Here is an 8498-nt window from a genome sequence, read left to right as displayed (position 1 = left end):
GTGGTGAGGGAGAGAGGAGAGTGGGGGGGGGGATGAGGGAGAGAGGAGAGTGGGGGGGGGGAGGTGGTGAGGGAGAGAGAGAGTGGGGGGGGGGAGTGGGAGGTGGTGAGGGAGAGAGGAGAGTGGGGGGGGAGAGTGGGAGGTGGTGAGGGAGAGAGGAGAGTGGGGGGGGGGGGGGAGGTGGTGAGGGAGAGAGGAGAGTGGGGGGGAGTGGGAGGGTGGTGAGGGAGAGAGGAGAGTGGGGGGAGGTGGTGAGGGAGAGAGGAGAGTGGGGGGGGTGGTGAGGGAGAGAGGAGAGTGGGGGGAGGTGGTTGAGGGAGAGAGGAGAGTGGGGGGGAGGTGGTGAGGGAGAGAGGAGAGTGGGGGGGGAGGTGGTTGAGGAGAGAGGAGAGTGGGGGGAGGTGGTGAGGGGAGAGAGGAAGGGGGGGGGGAGTGGGAGGTGGTGAGGGAGAGAGGAGAGTGGGGGGGGGAGTGGGAGGTGGTGTGAGGGAGAGAGGAGAGTGGGGGGGGAGAGTGGGAGGTGGTGAGGGAGAGAGGAGAGTGGGGGGGAGTGGGAGGTGGTGAGGGAGAGAGGAGTAGTAGTGTTACTACCCTGTAGTAGTGTTATTACCCAGTAGTAGTGTTATTACCCTGTAGTAGTGTTATTACCCTGTAGTAGTGTTACTAACCTGTAGTAGTGTTACTAACCTGTAGTAGTGTTATTACCCTGTAGTATCTAGTAGTGTTATTACCCTGTAGAAGTGTTATTACCCTGTAGTAGTGTTATTACCCTGTAGTAGTGTTATTACCCTGTAGTAGTGTTATTACCCTGTAGTAGTGTTATTACCCTGTAGTAGTGTTATTACCCTGTAGTAGTGTTACTAACCTGTAGTAGTGTTACTAACCTGTAGTAGTGTTATTACCCTGTAGTATCTAGTAGTGTTATTACCCTGTAGAAGTGTTATTACCCTGTAGAAGTGTTATTACCCTGTAGTAGTGTTATTACCCTGTAGTAGTGTTATTACCCTGTAGTAGTGTTATTACCCTGTAGTAGTGTTACTAACCTATAGTAGTGTTATTACCCTGTAGTAGTGTTATTACCCTGTAGTAGTGTTACTAACCTATAGTAGTGTTACTAACCTGTAGTAGTGTTATTACCCTGTAGTATCTAGTAGTGTTATTACCCTGTAGAAGTGTTATTACCTGTAGTAGTGTTATTACCCTGTAGTAGTGTTATTACCCTGTAGTAGTGTTATTACCCTGTAGTAGTGTTACTAACCTATAGTAGTGTTATTACCCTGTAGTAGTGTTACTAACCTATAGTAGTGTTATTACCCAGTAGTAGTGTTATTACCCTGTAGTAGTGTTATTACCCTTTAGTAGTGTTATTACCCTGTAGTAGTGTTATTACCCTGTAGTAGTGTTACTACCCTGTAGTAGTGTTACTACCCTGTAGTAGTGTTACTAACCTGTAGTAGTGGTTACTAACCTGTAGTAGTGTTATTACCCTGTAGTAGTGTTATTACCCTGTAGTAGTGTTATTACCCTGTAGTAGTGTTACTAACCTGTAGTAGTGTTATTACCCAGTAGTAGTGTTATTACCCAGTAGTAGTGTTATTACCCTGTAGTAGTGTTATTACCCGTAGTAGTGGTACTAACCTGTAGTAGTGTTATTACCCAGTAGTAGTGTTATTACCCTGTAGTAGTGCTACTAACCTGTAGTAACTCTGAGACAGTTGGTAAGACATGGGCAGGATGGGTAGGGCACGGTCTTATTGGGGCCACACAGTTGACTGATCTTCGTCTGTTGACCAATCCCTTCTTCCTGCACTGGACAAAACACTGACACAGAACCTCCTGACGGTACCTACTGTAGGTATGGAAGGTCTGGAGAAAGGGGAGGGGAGGGAGGGGGGGGAGAGAGAGAGAGAGAGAGAGAGGGAGGTGGTGAGGACAGGGAGGTAGAGAGAGAGAGGCAGAGAGAGGTAGAGAGAGGCAGAGAGAGAGAGAGGGAGGTAGAGGGGCAGAGAGAGGAGGCAGAGAGAGAGGCAGAGAGAGGCAGAGAGAGAGAGAGGGAGGTAGAGGGGGCAGAGAGAGAGAGGCAGAGAGAGAGGCAGAGAGGCAGAGAGAGAGGCAGAGAGAGAGAGACGAGAGCGGAGAGGAGTCGAGACGAGAGGTAGAGAGAGAGGCAGAGACAGAGAGCGAGAGAGCGAGAGCGAGAGCGAGAGAGGCAGAGAAGCGAGAGGTAGACAGAGAGAGAGAGCGAGAGCGAGAGCGAGAGAGAGAGAGAGAGAGAGAGAGAGAGAGAGAGAGAGAGAGAGAGAGGAGAGAGGAGAGGAGAGAGCGGAGAGAGAGGAGAGAGACAGGAGAGAGAGGAGAGAGAGAGAGAGACAACTTAAACATCTTCCCATAACCAACCATCCTTCTTAAATGTAATAATGGGTTCAGGTGTTAGAGCCATTTGATATACCTTTAATGATCTGTAAATACGCCAGGACATGTGATTGCCTTGGGTCTATAATTGTGTGTGTGTGTGTGTGTGTGTATATACCTGGAAGGATCGGCAGCATTTCATCTGAGAGTTGGACATGGCCAATGTACCTCTGGATCAGATTATTTCAACACCAGGGAGTGGATGTCCTCAATACTGGAACAGAGAGAAGGACAGAGAGAGAGGAGAGAGAGAGAGAGAGGAGAGACGAGAGGACAGAGAACAGAGAGAGACAGAGAGAGAGAGAGAGACAGAGAGAGAGAGAGACAGACCACAGAGAGAGAAAGAGCGAGAGAGAAGAGAGACAGAGAGAGACAGAGAGAGAAAGAGAGAGAAAGAGAGAGACAGAGAGGAGAAGGAGAGAGAAGAGAGAACGAGAGAGACAGAACAGAGACAGAGACCAGAGAGAGAGACTTTGTTGTCATGTGTTGATATTCCTGTCAGATAGTTGATAGTTGTCATGTATTGATACTCATGTCAGATAGTTGTATTGTTGTCATGTGTGATATTCCTGTCAGATAGTTGTCATGTGTTGATATCCTGTCAGATAGTTGTCATGTGTTGATATTCCTGTCAGATAGTTGTCATGTGTTGATATTCCTGTCAGATAGTTGTCATGTGTTGATATTTCCTGTCAGATAGTTGTCATGTGTTGATACTCATGTCAGATAGTTGTCATGTGTTGATATTCCTGTCAGATAGTTGTCATGTGTTGATATTCCTGTCAGATAGTTGTCATGTGTTGATATTCCTGTCAGATAGTTGTCATGTGTTGATATTCCTGTCAGATAGTTGTCATGTGTTGATACTCATGTCAGATAGTTGTCATGTGTTGATATTCCTGTCAGATAGTTGTCATGTATTGATACTCATGTCAGATAGTTGTCATGTATTGATACTCATGTCAGATAGTTGTATAGTTGTGTCTCCTACCTGTTGAGAGAGTCCTTGGTGTTCTCATCTGACATGTCCTCCAGGGTGTACACCTTAAACCTAAATGACATCAACAACACACATCGGCCAATAGGAGAGCACAGGAGTGGGTTTTTCATCAGATGTTCTGTGTGTCTGTGTTACCGTGAGGTGTGTGTGTTTTATAGTGTGAATGAGTGTCTGTGCTACCGTGAGGTGTGTGTGTATGAGTGTCTGTGTTACCGTGAGGTGTGTGTGTTTTTATAAGTGTGAATGAGTGTCTGTGCTACCGTGAGGTGTGTGTGTATGAGTGTCTGTGTTACCGTGAGGTGTGTTGTGTGTGTGTATGTGTGTCTGTGTTACCGTGGGGTGTGTGTGTATGTGTGTCTGTGTTACCGTGGGGTGGTGTGTGTATGAGTGTCTGTGTTACCGTGAGGTGTGTGTGTGTGTGTATGTGTGTCTGTGTTACCGTGGGGGTGTGTGTATGTGTGTCTGTGTTTACCGTGGGGTGTGTGTGTGTATGAGTGTCTGTGTTACCGTGAGGTGTGTGTGTTTTTATAAGTGTGTATGAGTGTCTGTGTTACCGTGAGGTGTGTGTGTGTGTGTATGTGTGTCTGTGTTACCGTGGGGGTGTGTGGGTGTGTATGTGGTCTGTGTTACCGTGGGGTTTGTGTGTGTATGAGTGTCTGTGTTACGTGAGGTGTGTGTGTTTTCATAAGTGTGTATGAGTGTCTGTGTTACGTGAGAACAGCTGTGTCTTGGTGTCAGGGATGGTGAATCACACGACCCGGAGGCGGAGCTGAACCTTCTGTCTGAGTAACGACACAACTCACGGAACACTGTAGAACATTCCTGGAACAAACACACACAGATTAACTAACACACAAAACACACACAGATTAACTAACACACACACAGATTAACTAACACACAGATTAACTAACACACACAGATTAACTAACCACAGATACACACAGATTAACTAACACACACAGATTAACTAACACACAGATTAACTAACACACACAGATTAACTAACACACAGATACACACACAGATTAACTAACACACAAATTCACACAGATAACTAACCACACACAGATTAACTAACACACAAACACCACACAGATTAAACTAACCACACACAGATTAACTAACACAAACAGAATTAACTAACACACACAGATAAACTAACACACACAGATTAACTAACACACAAACATACACAGATTAACTAACACACACACAGATTAACTAACACACAAACAGATTAACTAACACACAAAACAGATTAACTAACACACAAACAGATTAACTAACACCAACACAGATTAACTAACACACAACAGATTAACTAACACACAGATACACAACACCTGTGTCCTGGATGGTGGAGCAACGCTACAGCCTGGAGTGTCGACCATGTTAAGACAGCTGCCCTCAGACCCAACCTCTCAACCTGCTGCCTCAGACCCAACCTCTCAACCTGCTGCCTCAGACTCAACCTCTCAACCTGCTGCCTCAGACCCAACCTCTCAACCTGCTGCCTCGACCCAACCTCTCAATCTACTGCCCCCTGACCCAACCTCTCAATCTACTGCCCCCTGACCCAACCTCTCAATCTACTGCCCCCTGACCCAACCTCTCAATCTACTGCCCCCTGACCCAAACCTCTCAATCTACTGCCCCCTGACCCAACCTCTCAATCTACTGCCCCCTGACCCAACCTCTCAATCTACTGCCCCCTGACCCAACCTCTCAATCTACTGCCCCCTGAACCCAATCTCTCAATCTACTGCCCTCATACCCAACCTCACAACCTGCTGCCCCCTGACCCAACCTCTCTAACTTCTGCCCCCTGACCCAACCTCTCTAACTTCTGCCCCCTGACCCAACCTCTCAATCTGACCTACTGCACTCAGATCCAACCTCTCAACCTGCTGCCCCCTGACCCAACCTCTAGCTTCTGCCCCCTGACCCAACCTCTCATCTACTGCCCCCTGTGTGTGTGTTACCTTGGGGTCGTTGGGGTCGTGTTTCCTTCCCTGTAGTTTCGCAATCAGCGGCTTGTCCTGGTACACCTCCGCCAGACAGATCCTACAGGACAACACAGCGTGTCCATTACAGATCAACACAGCGTGTCCATTACAGATCAACACAGCGTGTCCATTACAGATCAACAGGTGTGTCTGTGGGTTTAGATAGTGTGTGTTGTAACATACTTGTAGTTGAGCTGTGTCTGTGGGTTTAGATAGTGTATAAAGTACTTGTAGTTGAGGTGTGTCTGTGGGTTCTTCAGTATGTAACGTACTTGTAGTTGAGGGGTGTCTGTGGGTTTAGATAGTGTGTGTTGTAACGTACTTGTAGTTGAGGTGTGTCTGTGGGTTCTTCAGTATGTAACGTACTTGTAGTTGAGGTGTGTCTGTGGGTTTAGATAGTGTGTGTTGTAACGTACTTGTAGTTGAGGTGTGTCTGTGGGTTCTTCAGTATGTAACGTACTTGTAGTTGAGGTATGTCTGTGGGTTTAGATAGTGTGTATCGTACTTGTAGTTGAGGTATGTCTGTGGGTTTAGATAGTGTGTGTTGTAACTACTTGTAGTTGAGGTATGTCTGTGGGTTTAGATAGTGTGTAACGTACTTGTAGTTGAGGTGTGCTGTGGGTTCTTCAGTATGTGAAACGTACTTGTAGTTGAGGTATGTCTGTGGGTTTAGATAGTGTGTATCGTACTTGTAGTTGAGGTATGTCTGTGGGGTTTAGATAGTGTGTTGTAACGTACTTGTAGTTGAGGTGTTGTCTGTGGGTTCTTCAGTATGTAACGTACTTGTAGTTGAGGTGTGTCTGTGGTTCTTCAGTATGTAACGTACTTGTAGTTGAGGTATGTCTGTGGGTTAGATAGTGGTGTGTTGTAACGTACTTGTAGTTGAGGTGTGGCTGTGGGTTCTTCAGTATGTAAAGTACTTGTAGTTGAGGTATGTCTGTGGGTTCTTCAGTATGTAAAGTACTTGTAGGTGAGGTGTGTCTGTGGGTTTAGATAGTGTTGTGTTGTAACGTACTTGTAGTTGAGGTGTGTCTGTGGGTTTAGATAGTGTGTGTTGTAACGTACTTGTAGTTGAGGTGTGTCTGTGGGTTAGATTAGTGTGTGTTGTAACGTACTTGTAGTTGAGGTGTGTCTGTGGGTTCTTCAGTATGTAACGTACTTGTAGTTGAGGTATGTCTGTGGGTTCTTCAGTATGTAACGTACTTGTAGTTGAGGTGTGTCTGTGGGTTTAGATAGTGTGTGTTGTAACGTACTTGTAGTTGAGGTATGTCTGTGGGTTTAATAGTGTGTAACGTACTTGTAGTTGAGTGGTGTCGTGGGTTCTTCAGTAGTGTAACGTACTTGTAGTTGAGGTATGTCTGTGGGTTTAGATAGTGTGTATCGTACTTGTAGTTGAGGTATGTCTGTGGGTTTAGATTAGTGTGTTGTAACGTACTTGTAGTTGAGGTGTGTCTGTGGGTTCTTCAGTATGTAACGTACTTGTAGTGAGGTGTGTCTGTGGGTTCTTCAGTATGTAACGTACTTGTAGTTGAGGTATGTCTGTGGGTTTAGATAGTGTGTGTTGTTAACGTACTTGTAGTTGAGGTGTGTCTGTGGGTTCTTCAGTATGTAACGTGCTTGTAGTTGAGGTGTGTCTGTGGGTTCTTCAGTGTGTAACGTACTTGTAGTTGAGGTATGTCTGTGGGTTCTTCAGTGTGTAACGTACTTGTAGTTGAGGTATGTCTGTGGGTTCTTCAGTGTGTAACGTACTTGTAGTTGAGGTGTGTGTCTGTGGGTTTAGATAGTGTGTGTTGTAACGTACTTGTAGTTGAGGTATGTCTGTGGGTTCTTCAGTATGTAACGTACTTGTAGTTGAGGTATGTCTGTGGTTCTTCAGTATGTAACGTGATCGTCGTCCAAACAGACGGAGAGGTTTTATCCAGAGACTCTTCAAACTCTACGTGGAGCAGATCCCTCACTACACACCACGGACGAAGGGCCTGCGGAGCTACAACACACAGAGTTCTAATACACACAGAGAAGAACCAGCAGAACCAGGACTACAAGACAACAGAACCTTGAGCTGGAGACAGACAGCGGGAGAGAGACAGAGAGAGAGAGAGAGACAGACAGAGAGAGAGACCAGAGAGACAGAGAGAGAGACCAGAGAGACAGAGAGAGAGAGAGAGAGAGAGAGAGAGAGAGAGAGAGACAGAGAGAGAGAGAGAGAGAGAGAGAGACAGAGAGAGCAGAGAGAGAGACAGAGAGAGAGACAGAGAGAGAGACAGAGAGAGAGACCAGAGAGACAGAGAGAAGACCAGAGAGACAAGAGAGACAGATAGAGAGAGAGAGAGACAGAGAGAGACAGAGAGAAAGACCAGAGAGACAGAGCTCGCGAGAGAGATGTTGAAGTGTGACACCACTTCATATCATGAGAAGTGGGCGTGTGGCAGTGTGTGTGTCTACCTTGCGGTTCAGGAAGTGTGAAGCGACTCTACAGAGGATGAGTACAGAGTCCTCGCTGACGCTCCATGTTACTCTCTGTCTGGTCATCATCATCAGAGCTTTGTGGTCTGCTGCATCATGGACTGGGGGCCGCTTTCTAACCTCGACTGCGCACACACACACTATAATTATCATCCCGGGCGGCCAAACCCTCCCCTAACCAGAAAACGCTGGGCCGATTGTGCCTCCCGGGTCGCCCAGGACCCGGGAGGCACAATGAGACGCACGCAGTGCCTGAGATGCACGCAGTCCCTGAGACCGCCCAGACGCAGTGCCTGAGGCCGCCCAGACGCAGTGCCTGAGGCGCCCAGACGCAGTGCCTTGCCGCCCAGACGCAGTGCCTTAGGCCGCCAGACGCAGTGCCTTAGGCCGCCCAGACGCAGTGCCTTAGGCCGCCCAGACGGTGCCTTAGGCCGCCAGACGCAGTGCCTTAGGCGCCCAGACGCAGTGCCTTAGGCCGCCCAGACGCAGTGCCTTAGGCCGCCCAGACGCAGTGTTGCCGCCCAGACGCAGTGCCTGAGGCCGCCCAGACGCAGTGCCTGAGGCCGCCCAACGCAGTGCTGAGGCCGCCAGACGCAGTGCCTGAGGCCGCC

General features: G+C 47.7%; 2 long non-coding RNA genes across 2 annotated transcripts in view; both read right to left on the bottom strand.

Annotated features, from left to right (window-relative positions):
• Nucleotides 1-3513, bottom strand: part of LOC116365845 (uncharacterized) — a 3839-nt gene extending 326 nt beyond the window's left edge. Inside the window, exons 1-3 of the long non-coding RNA XR_004208196.1 lie at nt 3404-3513; nt 2531-2626; nt 1696-1866 (exon numbers count right to left, since the gene is read on the bottom strand). This is a non-coding gene — a long non-coding RNA (uncharacterized LOC116365845). The remainder of the gene's footprint in view (nt 1-1695; nt 1867-2530; nt 2627-3403) is intronic.
• A 695-nt stretch (nt 3514-4208) lies between these two features.
• LOC116365847 (uncharacterized) lies at nt 4209-6382 on the bottom strand. The gene is made up of 3 exons (XR_004208197.1): nt 6342-6382; nt 5398-5479; nt 4209-4234 (listed from the first exon to the last, which is right to left on the bottom strand). It is a non-coding gene; the product is annotated as an uncharacterized LOC116365847 (long non-coding RNA).
• Nucleotides 6383-8498: the final 2116 nt, after the last annotated feature.

This window comes from Oncorhynchus kisutch, unplaced genomic scaffold, assembly GCF_002021735.2.
Source record: "Oncorhynchus kisutch isolate 150728-3 unplaced genomic scaffold, Okis_V2 scaffold1306, whole genome shotgun sequence".
Lineage (NCBI taxonomy): Eukaryota > Metazoa > Chordata > Actinopteri > Salmoniformes > Salmonidae > Oncorhynchus > Oncorhynchus kisutch.
This window is presented reverse-complemented; position numbering and strand designations above follow the sequence as displayed.